This window comes from Panthera uncia, chromosome B1, assembly GCF_023721935.1.
Source record: "Panthera uncia isolate 11264 chromosome B1, Puncia_PCG_1.0, whole genome shotgun sequence".
Taxonomy (NCBI): Eukaryota; Metazoa; Chordata; class Mammalia; order Carnivora; family Felidae; genus Panthera; species Panthera uncia.
Window position 1 is genome coordinate 155,967,685 of NC_064811.1, and position 16,721 is coordinate 155,984,405.

The following is a 16,721-nucleotide window of genomic DNA, read 5'->3' on the forward strand; positions in this document are numbered from 1 at the left end:
TTTATGGATTGGCTAAAGCAGGATTCTTTCAGAAATATATTAGTGCCAAAATGACCCATTTGATATATGCTGAACTTTTACCTAATTCACTAGTTCTGGTCCTTTCTGCTTTTGTTCCACCGTAAATCCTCCAAGAGCTCTCATTCTGGAGGATAATGATCTTTCTTCTCATTTCCAGCTAATCTTATTTCTCAATCAATCTCACCTTAAAATTAACCCAGGTTTTCACTTCATATGATGTTTGCCCTATGTGAAATTTCTATAGACTGTCCTTAGATCCACATTTTGGAGGTACTCAATAGTGTTCATTATAGTGCTACTTTCAGTGAAATCCTATCTTTGACATATTGAGACTACAAAATACTTTGCATTTATAGATCTTGCTGAATTCATGACTATTACGTACACAGCAGCAAATCATGAAAATTAGAGTTGGGAAAGTCTTATTAGGACTGAAAGTCCATCCCTAGAGGCTATGTGAGAATGCTACTTACAATTCAACATTTATTAAGCTCCAAAATGCACTAGGTCCTTTACAGAGCAAAGAGCTGGACAGAGTCAGAGTCTAAGTTATTTACAATAACACACCATCACTGTGTCCATTTTTCTCTTTAAAGGACTCCAGAAATGACACTTCTAATGTTTTCCACAAACGATGCTATGGCCTGATAGATTTTTCTGATGAGAAGTCTTCCTGGTATCTAGCCTATGTACTCATGTGAAGAGGAGTTTAATTCACCTTCCACCACTAATAATCAGAAGCAAAATAAACCTAAATAATATGAACACTGGGAGTAACTTCTTCCAGTGTTTCACTGAATTTCCTTTCTTATCTTCAAGCAGGAGAGAAGAAAACCAATTCTCAGTAAACGGTGCCTACAGATTTTATAAAAACTGAATAATTAAATAATGTCTCTATGTTCTTTCTCTTCTCCTTTAGCTTTCTCCCACTTTTGATAAAAATACATCCATACAGGAGCACGTGAGTGGCTCAGTTAGTTAAGCATTTGACTCTTGGTTTCAGCTCAGGTCATGATCTCATGGTTCATGAGTTCGAGCCCCACATTGGGCTCCGCACTGACAGTATGGAACATGTTTGGGATTCTCTCTCTCCCTTCTCTCTCTACCCCTACCCTACTTGTGCTCTCATGCTCTCTCTCTCTCTCTCTCTCTCTCTCTCAAAATAAATAAACTTTAAAAAATACATCTGTACATATACCTATCACTTAACACAATATCTTGACCACTGCTTGGTACATGGGAAGCATTCAATGAAACTTTTATTAAGTGGATGCATAATAAGAAAAATTTTTTTCAGTAACATGCAATTGTGGTATGCTTGACTCATCTTTGTATTGTTAGGCTAAAAGTGCTAGGGAAAAATATACTAGGAGTTTCAAGATTCACCATGCTTTTGAAAATCTGCCGGTGCAAATTACACAGCTCCTTAGTGTACCTCTAAAATATACAGATTCACACATGGGATTCTACTCCTGAAATCATTATTCCACTATATTCTAATTAACTGGGATGTAAATTTAAATAAGTAAATAAGTAAATAAATAAATAAACAAACAAATTCACAAATCAGAGTGTAAGTCAACTAACATTCATGCCAGGAATTTTGATTACCATTCAAAAGTTATTTTGACTAAAATAAACCAATGTCTACTAAGTGAGAAGTTTTAAAATAAAATAAAATCAGGACACTAGAGTAGTGGGAGCTATCAAGTGAACTAATCTTGGCTCTCTTTTTTTCACTGAGTTGATTGACCTGAGATGGTATAGATCTCAGATGCAGACTATTACTTAAATAAACACAAGCTGCTATAGAAACTATACAGCCAGTTGATGAACTGAATATATTACTACATCTTAGCACTATTTTAGTACCAGGATCTATGTGTTCAATGCAAATTCCTCAGGCTGCAATTTATAACCCATTCTCTCACCTTGGCTCTGGAAAGACAGTGATAATTATATTTAACTCTAGAATGTTTCTTAAATCTCATGATATTTACCATATATTGAGACATTGATCTTCAATTTTCCTGCTAATGGGAAGATGACACTGTGCAGTATTTCCTTTTCCAAATGCTCTCCATGTATCACACCCTTTCTCCTATCTGCCTTACTTCATCCCCATCCCCAACCAAGCAAGGTACACATGGAGATATATCATTAACTTATTTGCCTAAAAATTGAAAAACAAACAAACAACTATTAGTCATAAGGGAAACGTGATATTCTGAAATCTATAGCCACTGGAGGTGAATAAACAAAGTGTGAAAATATTTGCAATAAAAAGTGCAAAGATCTTCATTATTTAGATTAAACAGTAAGAAATGGAAATAAACCTTAGCTGCATTCGAAGGCCGGCTTAGGTAGATAGCTATGGAAGAAACCTATAATAGCTCTGGTGTGCTGGTCAGAAACATGTGGTCTCAGATCTCCTATGAACTAACCATGCAAACTTCAGAAACAATGCACATGCCTTTTCTTGGTTTTAGTTCACTTACTTGTAAAATAAAAAGAAGGACCTAGATTATTCCCAGGTATTTTGCCGCTAACAAATTGCATGTTTTTTAAAAAATTTTTATTCCTTTTTAAAAGTTTTTTAATATTTATTTTTAAGAGAGAGACAGACAGAGAGCAAGCTGGGAAGGGGCAGAGAGAGAAGGAGACACAGAATCCAAAGCAGGCTCCAGGCTCTGAGCTGTCAGCACAGGGCCCAATGCAGGGCTTGAACCTACGAACCGTGAGGTCATGACCTGAGCCAAAGTTGGCCACTTAACCAACTGAGCCACCCAGGCATCCCTTTAATTTTTATTCTTTAAAAAATGTTCTACAGCTCTTGATATAATATAGAGGATATGATTTAACTCTTGGTTTCATAACTATGTACAATAAAAATTTAATATGACATTAAATATCCATATGAGGAATGGCATTCTTAATGAGCATTTGCAGTTAATCTTTGTCACTTTGTCACATCCCTGCCACGAAGGCATCACTACCTTCACTTTACAGATGAGGAAACAGAAGCTAAAAAAAATATAAAGAATTTACTTTGTCACATGGTGTAGTAAAGAGTGGAGCTGGAGTCAGAACCCAGGTCTAACTACAAAGCCCGAGTTCTTTACATCATACCAGAATGAATCTTCAGCAATGAGTTAGAGTCTTAGTTTATAACTAAAGTATTAGTTACTTACTAACTGGTAGTTATAAATTTATAACATTTATAATTTTCAATGTTTTATTCCAGAAGCCAATGAAACATAATAGTGGTACTTAATATATTTGAGCCTTTTCACTATACCAAACATTGCTCCAAGCAATGTATGTGGGTTATGTCATTTAAATTTAGTTGAATCCTGGGGTGCTTGGGTGGCTCAGTCGGTTAAGTTTCCAACTTCAACTCACATCACGCTCTCCCAGTTGGTGAGTTCAAGCCCCACATTGGACTCTACTCTGACAGCTCAGAGCCTGGAGCCTGCTTGATTCTTTCTCTCTCTCTCTTTCTCTCTCTCTCTCTCTGCCCCTCCCTGCTCATGCTCTCTCTCTCTCTCTCTCTCTCTCTCTCTCAAGAATAAACATTAAATTTTTTTTCAAATAAAAATGAATAAATAAATAAATAAATAAATAAATAAATTTAGTGCTATCCTAAGGGGGAACAGAGAAGTGGGCAAAGAGGTCAAATCCCATAGCAAGTGAGTATGAGTTCACATCTGAATACCTGTCCCAGGTTTGAGAGCTTGCCCCCCTCAAACTGAAGTTCTTTCTTAAGCAAATGGAGGAAGTGTTTACAAAGCTGAGTCACTGCAATTGTTACCTGAAGGAAAAACATTTACTGGTGTTGGTCTCATTATCAGTCCTATTTCCAGGCATATCCGAAAATAGAGTATTTGTTCAAATCACTGTTTTCTCGTACTTCAAGTGCTCAAAAACATTTTCAGGAACCATTGGTTACTGCTACTCATCCCCCTGCTTGGCCACCTGTTGTAACTCCAGTCCTCATCTGTAATCTGTCCCCATTCCATATTTAACCTGTGAGGGGTATCTGATCCCTTTAAGATTTGTATAGATCTTGCAACAGTGAAGACTTCATTATTTTCAACAGCTGAGTATTTAATAAGTGACACATAAATTAGATATGTGTCAATATGTACTTCAATGTATGTTAACGTACACAAACCAAGAAGTAAGTGTATGGATAAAAAAGCAGAGACCCTTTTGGTTTTCTTTTCAAGTGCATCTGAACTAGATTTTCAATTTTTCACATGTCAAATTGTTGTAAAGTTTGGCATAGCAGAAAAATTGAATGTTTGGGAAAGACCAGTTTGCTTTTTCAACATTTTTTATTTATTTTTGGGACAGAGAGAGACAGAGCATGAACGGGGGAGGGGCAGAGAGAGAGGGAGACACAGAATTGGAAACAGGCTCCAGGCTCCGAGCCATCAGCCCAGAGCCTGACGCGGGGCTCGAACTCACGGACCGCGAGATCGTGACCTGGCTGAAGTCGGACGCTTAACCGACTGTGCCACCCAGGCGCCCCCCAGTTTGCTTTTTAAGGAAAAGAGTCACTCCAAACCCTGCTGACATGTTACTCTTTGGTAAGACTTGCATTTATACTAAATATGCCTAACGTATCATCTTCAGTGGGTGGAATTCACAGTCTCCCGTGACCTGGAAACACTAAGTCGTTCATTTCCTCAGGAGAGTATGCATCTGGCTGTGACATGCTGAATAAATCCATCATATTTCTATCAGAAAGTAGTATTCCAATTTAGATTGCTTAACCCAAACAATCATATTGTGCCCACAGATAAAAACTGACATGAAAGAAAACAACTAACTATTGACTGAATTTAACAAAGGTTCCCTTTTACCATCTTCAAACAACGAGTTCGTTACATGGGCCCACTTTCCCAAGTCAGTCTGTATATGCCAAGAGGGTTGGGAAGTCCAAGAAGATTGTCACCTTACACAGTGAAGAGAACAAGTGGCACTTACCCCAATTTTACATCCTCCATTTAATAAATATTGGCAACTAATTTTGATTTTTCATCCTCCAAAATGGTGAGAATCTGGGAATATCTCAACAGCTCTGCAGAATGTGCTCCTTCTGTTTGGAATGCTCTTCCCCCAGGTATCTGCACAGCTCACTCCCTTTTATCCTTCAGACCTTTGCATAAACTTCATTTTATCTGTGAGGCTTACTTTAATTAGTTCATTTTAACCTACCACTGCAGTCCCTATCACTTTCTCAACTTCTGCTTCTCAATAGCACTATTATATTTGATTTTCTACACATCTTTTCTGTTTTTAGTGTCTCCTCACACTAAAATGTAAATTCCAGAAGGGCAGAGAGTTTGTTTAGCTCACTGCTGTATCTGCAGTGCCTAGAAGAGTGCCTGGCTCATAGCAGGTGCTCAATAAATATTTGTTTGATGAATAAGGGAATGATATCCCCCAAATATAGGTTTGCAACACTTCTGGTAGATCCTATAATGTCCCAGTTTTATATATAAATAGAGCTTCTCAGGGCACCTGGGTGACTCAGTTGGTTAAGCATCCAACTCAGGTCGTGATCTCATGTCTGTGAGAGAGCCGCACATCAGGCTCTGTGCTGAGCATGGAGCCTGCTTGGGATTCTCTCTCTCTCTCTCTCTCTCTCTCTCTCTCTCTGTCTGCTCCTCCTCTGCTTGTGCTCTCTCTTTCTCTCTCTCAAAAATACAGAAACATTATAAATAAATAAATAAATACATAAATAAATAAATAAATAAATAAATAAATAAAATAGAGCTCCTTATCAGGGATACAGTCTACTAAAAGGCTTATTTTCTTTTCAAAACAATTAGAAAAATGTTGGTTGGAACATCCAGCATCTTTTTTTCAAAGACCTCAAAAGTCCAGGAACCTCATAAGTTGCAGTGATTTGTGTCCTAATCTTGATCTATCGCTGTCTCAGCAGGGTGACCTTGTCCAAATCACTTAGAATCTTGGAACCTCAGTTGTACAGGAATGAAAATTAAAGAACACAAAGTTAATGGTGATTGGTTTTGTTCCATATTCTCAAACCCCATGATTCTTAGGGTATATTCTTTCTTCATTTAATATTTCATGTGTATAGAGCATATACTTGTTAATTAAAAATCCAGACTAGGGGCGCCTGTGTGGCTCAGTCGGTTGAGCGTCCGACTTCAGCTCAGGTCACGATCTCGCGGTCCGGGAGTTCGAGCCCCGCATCGGGCTCTGGGCTGATGGCTCGGAGCCTGGAGCCTACTTCCGATTCTGTGTCTCCCTCTCTCTGTCATGCTCTGTCTCTGTCTCAAAAATAAATAAACGTAAAAAAAAATTTTTTTTTAAATCCAGACAAAATAGAACACTTGCTCAAAAGATATAGAAAATAAGGAATCAGGAAGATCTGTTATCTGGGCTTTCATATAAAAGTTTTTATATGGAATTTATGTGAAAGTTATTTAAAAAGTCAAATGTTTTAGCCCCTTTGTCATTACCTCTGCCATTGACAGCTCTGAATTTGTGAATTACACCCTACATAAGCACAGTTCCAAGTTTCTTTTCTTACCCAGATTACAAAGCCACTGAATTGTCTTTTCATCTTGGATGCTCCATTGAACATACTATACAATTTTTCAACACCATAATTTGATCTGAGAACATCTGCAAAAAATCTGGAATGCATTTTTCCCCTTCTCAGCACTTGACTTCAAGCCTCACATGTCAGACATTCTTCCACAGTTTCTGTGACATATTATTGGGCAAACCATCAGCAATAGTTATGTTTTGGAGAGTGCCAATATGAACAGGAAATGAGCCAGGTTAACATCATCATTAACAGAATCTTAACTACCTGTTCAACCTATGGATAAATCTGTTCTTTTAGAAATAATAATCTTGTGGCATTTTCCTCACTGTTATTCTTCATTTGAAATGGTTTCTTAAGTACAATCAAGATTATTTCATTCACATATTTATTTTCTCAAATAATTGAAACTTCCAGGAAAGAACTGCAAGGCATTCCCTGGGGTCACTGTCTTAAAAGGTAAGGAAGTTCAACTAAACATTCACATTTTACCTCAGTCATGCACACACAATAGCTAATGTTTCCTTTCTCTTATTGTATTCCTTCACTCTAGGCCTTATTCCCTCCTTTCCACAAAAATTCACCCGGAAATGCCACCACTTCCTTTGATTTCCCCTCCCTATTTTCCCCCTTCCTTTCATATTTGCCTTTGATCACTCCTTTATTTTCATCTTATTTTCTTGTGGATTTCTAGCTATCTGCTCCTTTTCTCTGCTCTTCCTATGTATCTTGGAAGATTTTATTTATTTTTGGTTCTGACAGATTAGGTGTGTTAAACAGCTGAAATTTACTTTCTCATGATTCTGGAGGCTGGAAATTCAAGATCAAGGTGTCTGTAGGGTTTCTTTGGGGGCCTCTCTCCTGGGCTTGAAGATGGCTGTCTTTCTCTGTCTCTTCACATGGTCTTCCTTCTGTGTGTGTCTGTGTCCTGATCTTTTATTCTTATAAGGATACCAGTTATATTGGACCAGGACTTATCCATGTGACCTCATTTTACCTTAATCACTATGTTCAAAGTCCTATCTTCAAATACGGTCACATGTCTTGGGTGTTAGGGGCTAGGATTTCAACATATGAATTTGAGGGAACACATCTCAGCCCATAACTGGTTCCTTCCTTCTCTTTTCTCTTTGATTATTCACCTACTATTTTTCTATGCTTTCCTATTTCATTTTTATGATTTATTTATTTACTCTGGTCTCTATTCATTAGACCGATCCCTTTTTCATGCCGCAGGGACAATCTTATCCCCACTGCTCTCCAGAGACACTCACCCCCAAGAATCCCAGCAACAAAAAAAACACTCTGGCTTTTTGTCTTGAGACCAAAGAAAGGAGTTTGAAGATAACATGTGGAAGTGGTCACATATGGCTCCTCCACTCTGAACCAGATGCTGGGAGATATCATTCAGCCAACATACTGCCACAGAGAGAAACGAGAAGGGGACAAAAAGGCCAAGCTGCCAGATTTCAAACTTTGTATTTGTTTCTATGAAGGGTTAGAAGTATATTGCCAATTTTTTTTTTCCTTTTAAACTTGCTGCTGACTCATCACACTTAATAACTGAGCAGAAATATATCAGTTCTTCTTTCACTTTCATCATCCTTAAAGAAGGAAAAGCAACTAATCTTATCATTATCTGCTCAAACACTACTCAGTGACTGTGCAGCCACAGAACTCCAGAGAAGCTCTCTGGAGGTCTTCTTACTCAGAGGTGTGGTGGCAGCAACTTGCATTCCTGACTAGCCTTCTCCACTGTAGGAGTCTTAACTCCATTCTTTTGCTCCGAGTGTTTGTTGAATCGGAGCCTTTATTCTTTTCCCCAGTCTAGCATGTATAGGAGAGATGCTCCTGCCCTGGAGACATACCGTGCTGTGTTCAGTCTGTTCTGAGTTTCCCAACAGGCAGAAAAAGCATATGCTTAGGGCACTCTGCAAGGCAGGATCATCAAAAAGATGTTTGAAAGAGTTTTATATTTAATAATGATATCTCTCCAGAAAAGCATTAAATGGGCCATCTTTGAGGGAAAAAATTCAATCTTAATGGGCTTATATATTTGTATTTTACATCTTGGCATTAGTATTTCATAATTTTTAATTACATATCTCAGAAGAATGGGCACAAGATAAGATTCTTGGTACTATTCTTTCTAATTGTCTTAGTCCGACTCATTTTATATTTAAAGTACAATTAGAAATTAGAAGTTATTTATTGTAAGAAGTGTGAATATAACTAGCATTTTAACTACTCTTGAATAGAGTTAGTTTTCAAAAGGTATTAAGTTTAAGGCATTGAAAAAAGGCATGATTCAGAATATTCACTGGCTCTGGTCTTGCAACATTTTTATTTCATTGTGGATCATCCATGTATTTTTCAAACTCCCTTAAGTTCTTATTTATTGATGTGTCTCTAAGTATTTAGTTCATGGGAACTGATCCAAAAAGAATTGCAAGGGTGCCTCATTGAGGATTAAAGCCACAGAGTGACAGCTCAATCCTTGGCCTACCTCCATCTGGAGGCTTCAGTTCCATGTAGACACCAGCACGTATCCTCTCCCCATTAGAGAGAATTTAAAGAAGTCTAGGTTAAGAGTGGAAAAAAAAAACATCCAATTAGCCTGTTTGCCCTCCTTGGTCTCAAGGTCCAGTAACTGAGTCCCAGTACTGGTAAACTGCCAATCTCCCAGTCCCTCTGGGATCGTAGCCTTCCTCCAACTCATACCAAAGGACTTACTTTCAACAACTACACCACAATGTCTCTTCACAACAGAAGCTCATTCAACTTAAAGACAACACTGGGGAGGACTTATGGCAAACGTTAGCCCCATTTTTTGAGGTATCATCTACCAGTTTTTCAAGTGAGGAAATTAGTTCAGTGACTTGCTCCAAATCCCATCTGATTTGGCATATATTGTCATTATCTTAGCTCTACCCTTTCTCCCAAACAACACCCTCTTCCCTGCTTCCTGTTTCCTGCTTTCCACAAAAAATTTGACATCCAATTAAAGCAGTACATTTCAAATGAGATTTAGATACCCAGGAACTGTTTAAGAGCAAAAATTAGAAAAAAAAAAAAAAAAAAAAAGACACAAAGTATCTTGTTTAGACATTACATCAGTTCATGCCCCTGTACTCCAATATAGACTCTATGCATCCTTCTGGATAAGAGTGACCTCTTGCCCCACTCTTGCCCTTATCATATCACTTACAAAAGGCCAAGGTTGAGAGTCAAATACTGACTCTTGTCTATGCAAATTGAACATGTCTTTTGTTCAACAATTTACAGTACGGTTTTCATGTTGAGAGCCACAAAGCTCAGAAAGTAAACACTAGAAAAATTTAAGAATCGGCATTGCATTTACTGGGATGCTGCTTTTGGTTTATCTAAATATTTTCCACTCAAATGAACTTTAAATGACTTGTATATAGTGTATGTCCTCATCTCTACAAGAACCACTTGAATAATGCTGTAATTAATATGCACCATCACACAAATAGGCCCTGTGAATATAAATACACTCTCCACACAGCGTACCTACATTTGTACTTATTCTCTAAAATAAACAGCAATTGATGCAACTGGAGTGATGTGTACAATCTGCAGCAGAGTACTGAGCATGCAGAATGTACTAAAAAAAATGCATTTGTGATGGAGCCAATATTAAGCGCACAGCAACATGACTGATGGGAGTTCTCTGTAGTAAAAGTCCACAGAGTGGGAAACATCTTGCTGTGTTATTATACAGGGCAACGTGTGAAAGCTAATATATAACAGTTGTAGAAGCAAATGATTTGAATGAGTCTCTATTCAAACCTCCAGAGGGCCATAACTGATTTTCAGTTTTAGTTTTAGTTTTAAATCAGAGCAAAGCAATAACAATTTAAATAATCTTTTAAGGCACGGGCTTCTTTTTGCTGCTGGATATGTCACTTTCTGGGGAAAGAGCTAAATGGTCAGAGTACCAGCATGCTGTCTTTCTTAGCAGAAAAGGAGGAAGAAGGAGGATTTATGAGTGGCCTTGGAGTCCAGTTTTCTGTAGGATGACACCTTTGGCAAATGAAGAGGGGGACTCATGCCTATCCTCACAGTGTGGTGGGGAATAGTGATAGGGAAACTGAGGCAATGTCCTCAAATATCTTCATTTTTGGGAAGTGCAATTGGAGATCCAGAAAAGCAGTGTGACTTACTTACGATCACACAAGTACCTTAATGGCAAAGCCAGGCCCTTAACCAAACCTCTGAATCCCCTGCCTCTGCATGCTTGGTATTTGGAGATGAGGCAGGAATTGAAGATTGTCAACTTAGTGTCAATTTATGAAGCTACAAAAGAATTCATATCTGAAAAATCTTTTTTTTTTCTCATACAGACACACCGACCTCCAGAACACGAGGCTGAAAGTGAGCACTGATATCCAAGAGGCGAGCCAATTACCATTAAGAAATCTGTTCTTTCTATGTGCTCCAAGAGCTGTTCACACCCAGCTGCACAACCTCACAGGGCTTTAGTCAATGGTTACAGGTCACTCGTCTGCCACGGTGCTCTGGAAAGTCATAAGGCAGGGCAGAATTTCTGGGTCAGAAAGGATCTGAGAGGCCATCTATTCTAATGTCCCACAATTTCCAGAAATCTTCCCTGTCACGTTACTAATACTAGATGATGGTTCAGCCTTTGTTCTAGAACTCCCAGTGGCAGAAGCTTGCTATATTCTGAGGCCGTGTGACCCATCCCATTGTGCTATTTATCTGGAAATTGGTGACCAGGACTACAAAGTATGGTTGTATAAGCATTTTGAGATGTGTACAGCAATGTCCTGGTGAGCAAAACAGTAGCAATGCCAATCTAGTAGCCTTCTGTTCTAAAGTAATTGCGTCTACCCGGATGGAGGAGGATTCTTTGTACAAAAACATCTGTCTCCCAAGCTGGGTGTCAGTGAAGCTGTCAGTGACTGGGAGGAGGAAGGGAGAAGGAAGTCCAACATTTTCCAGTTTACACAATCACTAGTGGTGGTCTTAGTGGCAATATGTATAATGCTTCTAGACATGAGGGGAGAACTGACAAGAAAAGGCCGTAAGAGAAGTGTGCTGATGTGGATACTGAAGCCCGGAAGTGATTTCTCCAGTGCGGTAAGAAGATAAACCAACTGTTCAGTCTTGTGCCACCAGTGAGCTTCTGCGCTCAACAAAAGTCAAAGTCTCCGGGACCTTTTAAAGATGAAGGGAAGCGGTACTTGGGGTCTTTGACTGCACAACCTCAAGGGTGAAAGTGAAGATTGTGCTGCTAAAAGTCCACTATCCTGAAAGTTCTCCTAATGTCAGACCAGTTCCTTGAGCATCCAGATCCAACCTAACTTTCAGGCTTCATTTCCTGCCATTTTGATATCTCCCTTAACTTAGTCACCACTCTTCACCAAAGTGACACCATCTACATTCCAGCCACACTGTGCTCTTTGCCATTGCACAAACACCTGACTCTTTGGCCTACTATCCCTCCATCCTAAGCTCTTTCCTCTGATTTGTCTAGCCTCTCCCTGGAATTGCCTTGGCATGTTTCCATCCATAATCCTGGATCCAGCTCAGTAGTTATCCCCTTTGAGAACATGTCTTCCCCAAGCTGTTTCCATAAATCTTGGGTCTCAAAGATGGGTACTGTTTCTTATTTAATTTCAAATATCTCTGGGCCCTTGATATTTAGAGTGGAGAAATGAATATCTTGTTATATCCATTTCCAAATCAGGGCCATCTGAAACAGGCTTTCACTGGACTTTGCTTTTATGTGGCTATAACTTTCCTACACTATCTTCCACTAGTTTTATTCTCAAATTCTTGAGATTCCAAACCTGTGCATTCTTTAGATGTTTAGTTTCCTTATTGAAAATAGAAATGATGATGTAAATATCTCATCGGTTTAGAGGATTAAATGAGATAATGTATGTACAATGCTTAGCAAAGTGCCTGGTATATTAGCAGGGGCTCAATTATTATTGGTTTATATTCCATTCCCATGGTGCATCTACTTTTGGATCAGACTAAAGGGGGATTTACTAAATCGTAATGACTAACCTTCTAAAACTAAGTTAGAAAACCACTGGCATTAACTAAAAAGAAAATAGATGTAAAATCTTAGAAGAACACGAGCTTTGCTTTAAATTGTGACCCACGTCTATCATAGCGGATGATTGTTCTATTGACGTTTTGGGGAACTCACTTTCAGGTCGAAACTTTCTGAATCCCACAAATGTTTTTCAAAGACTCAGGACTGTTAATTAGAACTAGAAATGAGATAATAGTGTGTGACTAAATACTTGCCTTACTCTTGGTCCATCTCCTTTTATGGCTTCTTGCATAAGTTAAGTCCCTGCATTATGGAGGAATCTCCCTAATGCATAGTCTAAATATTTCATATGGGATTTAAAATCTATAATCATTGCTCTGAGTTTAGTTGACATTGGAATCAGACTATCTCCCTCTTCCACATAAAATTCACTTTATTATAATTTTAGGTCATAGGTCATGATTTAAGCTTTTCCTTCATGAGACTAACTCATCTCTATTCCTTGCAGCCCCCAGCTGCATCATGTTTTTTAAATCCACTTGCTTTCATTTAAAATCACTCTAAAGCATATCAGAATGGGGCCCTGAATGTGTTTTTCTAGTTAATGAAAACCAGTATCACTGCCACATCCGTATATCTCAAAGAACACATTTAATCTCATCCTGATCTGTCACAATTATTTGTCAGGCTGAGAGCTATTGATTATGAATGGTAATTACTTGCTTAAGGAATCCCTCTCCAGGTTCTGAATTTCAAATCACAGCACCTTTGGGCTTGCTGCAGAGGCTGTTCCTTGGACAGAGGAAAGAGGAGGTAACTGAAGTGGCGAGCCTTTCCTCTGGAGGCTGCTGAAGAGATTGATGAAATCACAGATAGTCTTTAACCAAATACCAAGCCTACCTGACAGAAACCACACAGCAATTCAAAGGGTCCAGGAGTAAGAGCAATGCATTTTAAACATACTCCCAGCCGTTGGTCTGTCAGTAACAAATTAGACTTGTCACTTTCTCCAAGCAGATTTAGTAAGGACATTACCAATGTTAATGATCTGTGCTTGCCACTAGAGGAAGAAGCTGGAAGCAGAGTTTGGTAGCGCCAGGGGAAACCTTTCATTTTCCTTCCATTCTTTTCCTCTGGCTGCACAGAAGCAAGACAAGGGCCGCTTTTCCATAGTCGTCCTTCTCTCAAGTTTGGGAAGTGTCAGATGATATGAGAATTTCCTTTATATTCTACTCAACAGACAGGCCAACACTTACCCACTGTTTACTCCTATGTGTGAGTTCAATTTAGGACTGTCAGGGGAACGAACCTCCAAGAGGAGTGTGTGTGTGTAAATGGAGGGCTTGTTGTACAGGATGCGGGCTTTCTTAGGTTGTCCCTGGGGAGGTAATGTTTTAAGAACAGTGTGTTTAAAACAGGATCCAAACTCCCCTGGACCCGGCTTTACTGAATCCCATTTTCTAGAGGGAAGAACTTGAAACTAAAGTGCAAACAGGAGCCCAATGCTGTAATGATGAACTACCCACATGGAACATGTTCACCGTTAGAAAGAAAACTCCTTTCATTTATCCCCAATAATTAAGGATTTTTTCCTTTAATGCATAGACGCAATGCCAGTGATAAGTCCCCTTTACTTTCTTAAAGTGTATTTTTCAAAACTTATTCAGAAAAGCAAACAATAGTGAAAATGGGATGTCTCTCCAACCCAATTGTGGCCATTTACTTAGTAGTAGATATGTAGTAGATAATGGAAATCAATCCATCTAAAACTACCAAGTTCCAGTAATTATTTCAGGGACCTAAAGTTCAAAATTGAAAAAAAAAAAAAAAGAAGAAAAAAAAACCTTAATGGTGATGGCTCAGGTTGAAACTAATGAAAATTAATTTCATCCAACACCCATAGAGGTTATTAGATATAAGACAGACTAAAATGTTGCATTACATTAAAGGAAAAAATGGGTTTCAGAGAAAAGACTGTAAGTCTGGCTATATTAAAAGTGGATGATTTATAAATCAAAGTCTCCTGAGTTTGTCAATAGTTTTGCATTTACTTTTGAGATCAAGCAACAGGTCACGTGACTCACAGGCCTAGGCCCAGAGACCTACAAATGAGTTAATAAAAACCATCATTAAGGGTGATTCAGGAGGGAAATGTATTTCATGTTCTTGATATTCTAAGATCTTTTTTTTTTTTTTTCTTATGGCTGTGGGGGGAAAAAAGATCAATGACAGAGAGCATGGATCAAAGAGACAGACTTTGCTGTGTTCGTTTTCCTATAGACTTGACTGAGTCAGGTTTGCTTTCAAGCTCTGAGTTTGCAGCGGCTGGGTAACAGGAAAAACGCCCCAAAGAGAGGAAGCAAAACCGCAAAAGTCCAAACAGGCAGCTTGAAGGAAGGCTTTCAGAAACAGCTCTGGTTTACTCCCACCTCCCCACCCCTTCTGTATTCCAAGCCAGCACCTGCCCCAGCACCAAAGCAGCAATCAAGCCGTGTGTGCGCTTCTTACCATAAGCTAACACCTTTCTTTGCCTTGATTCCTGGGCTTTGAAGTCTTTTACTGCACACGAACATACATCAGGTTGAATTTCTACAGGGCAAACTTCAGGTTTGTTTTTTTTTTCCTGAGATTTTTCTCTTTTTTTCCCCTCTCTTGTCTTCTTGTTGCTTTTTTTATATACATTTCTTCAGCATGTACTTCACCCTCAATCCTATTTTCCTTTTTAGAGCTGCCGTCCCTGACTAGCCATTCTTAGTCAAGAGATGACTAAGTTCTGGGAGGCATCTCCCACTGGGAACTCTGCCTCCATGCAAGCAGGTTTGAATTGCAGGTTGGCTGCATTTTTGATAAGTCCTGAACATAATGTACTATCAACCAGGGATGGAGGAAGCCAGTGGCATTTGGACTGAGCCACTCAAGGAACATATTTTTCAGACATATTGGATTTTGCAAAGTCTGCATCGGATTTTGCCCCACAGGTGTACTACTTATTTATTCCTTTAATTTCCAGGCCTTTGTGGATTTAAGAGGGCCTGAATCCATAGGAGCAAATTACAATGAAGACTTTTACAGCTCTGCTTAAAACCCAAGATGCAAAGAAAATCTAAATGGATGTCAATTCTGAACTTAGCGACAAATGGTCTATTTCCAACATGCTGTACAACTGTGCTCAAAATCCAGGAGTAAGAAAAGGATAAAAATGAAGTAACACATACCAGTATATGTATTTGCCAGGTTTTGCCGTAGTAGCAGCAAACTCAGTATCTCGGTGGGTAATAACACAAACATCTACTGCTTACTCACAGGTCTGTGAATTGGGTGTGGCTCTGCTGGGCTCAGCTGGGCCTGGCTCCAGGCTACTATTTGTCTTGAAGTCTGCTCTGCTGGTCATATCCTGGGAACTTCAAGGAGAACTCAGGGAATAGCCACTATTTGGGATGTGCTGGTGACAGAAGACAGAAATTCAAGACAATGAGCAGAAACATAGAATTCCTCTTAAATGCTTCACTTGGAGCAGGTATAATATCACCCTGCTTGTATTTCATTGTCCCAAACAGGTCACATGATCAAGCCCAATGTCAATGGGACATAGGAAATATAGTATAATAATAATAAATAAATATTTGGTCTTTGTTCCTGGTTCCTGGCATAGATTTCCTCAAACTCTCAGAATCTACTATCTTTTATATGCTAATTGGATGACTCATGAGGAAGGGGAGCCCTAGGTAGTTTCAAGATGGGTGATGGTCACATGAAAAGCCAATAATGAGAATGCAGAGTAGAACTTTTAGCCCTGTCCCCATGAGGGTAGAGGGACTTGCGACTGAATTCAATCACCAACATCCAGTAATTTAATCATGTGTTCCTATATGATGAAACCTCCACAAAAACTCCTATGATGGGGTTTAGAAAGCTTCTGGGTTGAAGAATGCATTGATGTGCAGTGAGGCACGAAGTTCTGTGTCTCCCCACTCCCACTTTGCCCAATGCCTCTCTTCCAGTTGGCTGTTTCTGAATTGTATCCTTATAAGAAACCAGCAACATAACTGAAGCACCTTCCTG

At 39.0% G+C, this 16,721-nt stretch overlaps 1 long non-coding RNA gene across 2 annotated transcripts in view; it reads right to left on the reverse strand.

Annotated features, from left to right (window-relative positions):
• Positions 1-16,721, reverse strand: part of LOC125923261 (uncharacterized) — a 167,772-nt gene that overhangs the window by 75,461 nt on the left and 75,590 nt on the right. For both annotated transcript variants that reach the window (XR_007457978.1, XR_007457979.1), the window contains exon 3: positions 15,963-16,101. This is a non-coding gene — a long non-coding RNA (uncharacterized LOC125923261). The remainder of the gene's footprint in view (positions 1-15,962; positions 16,102-16,721) is intronic.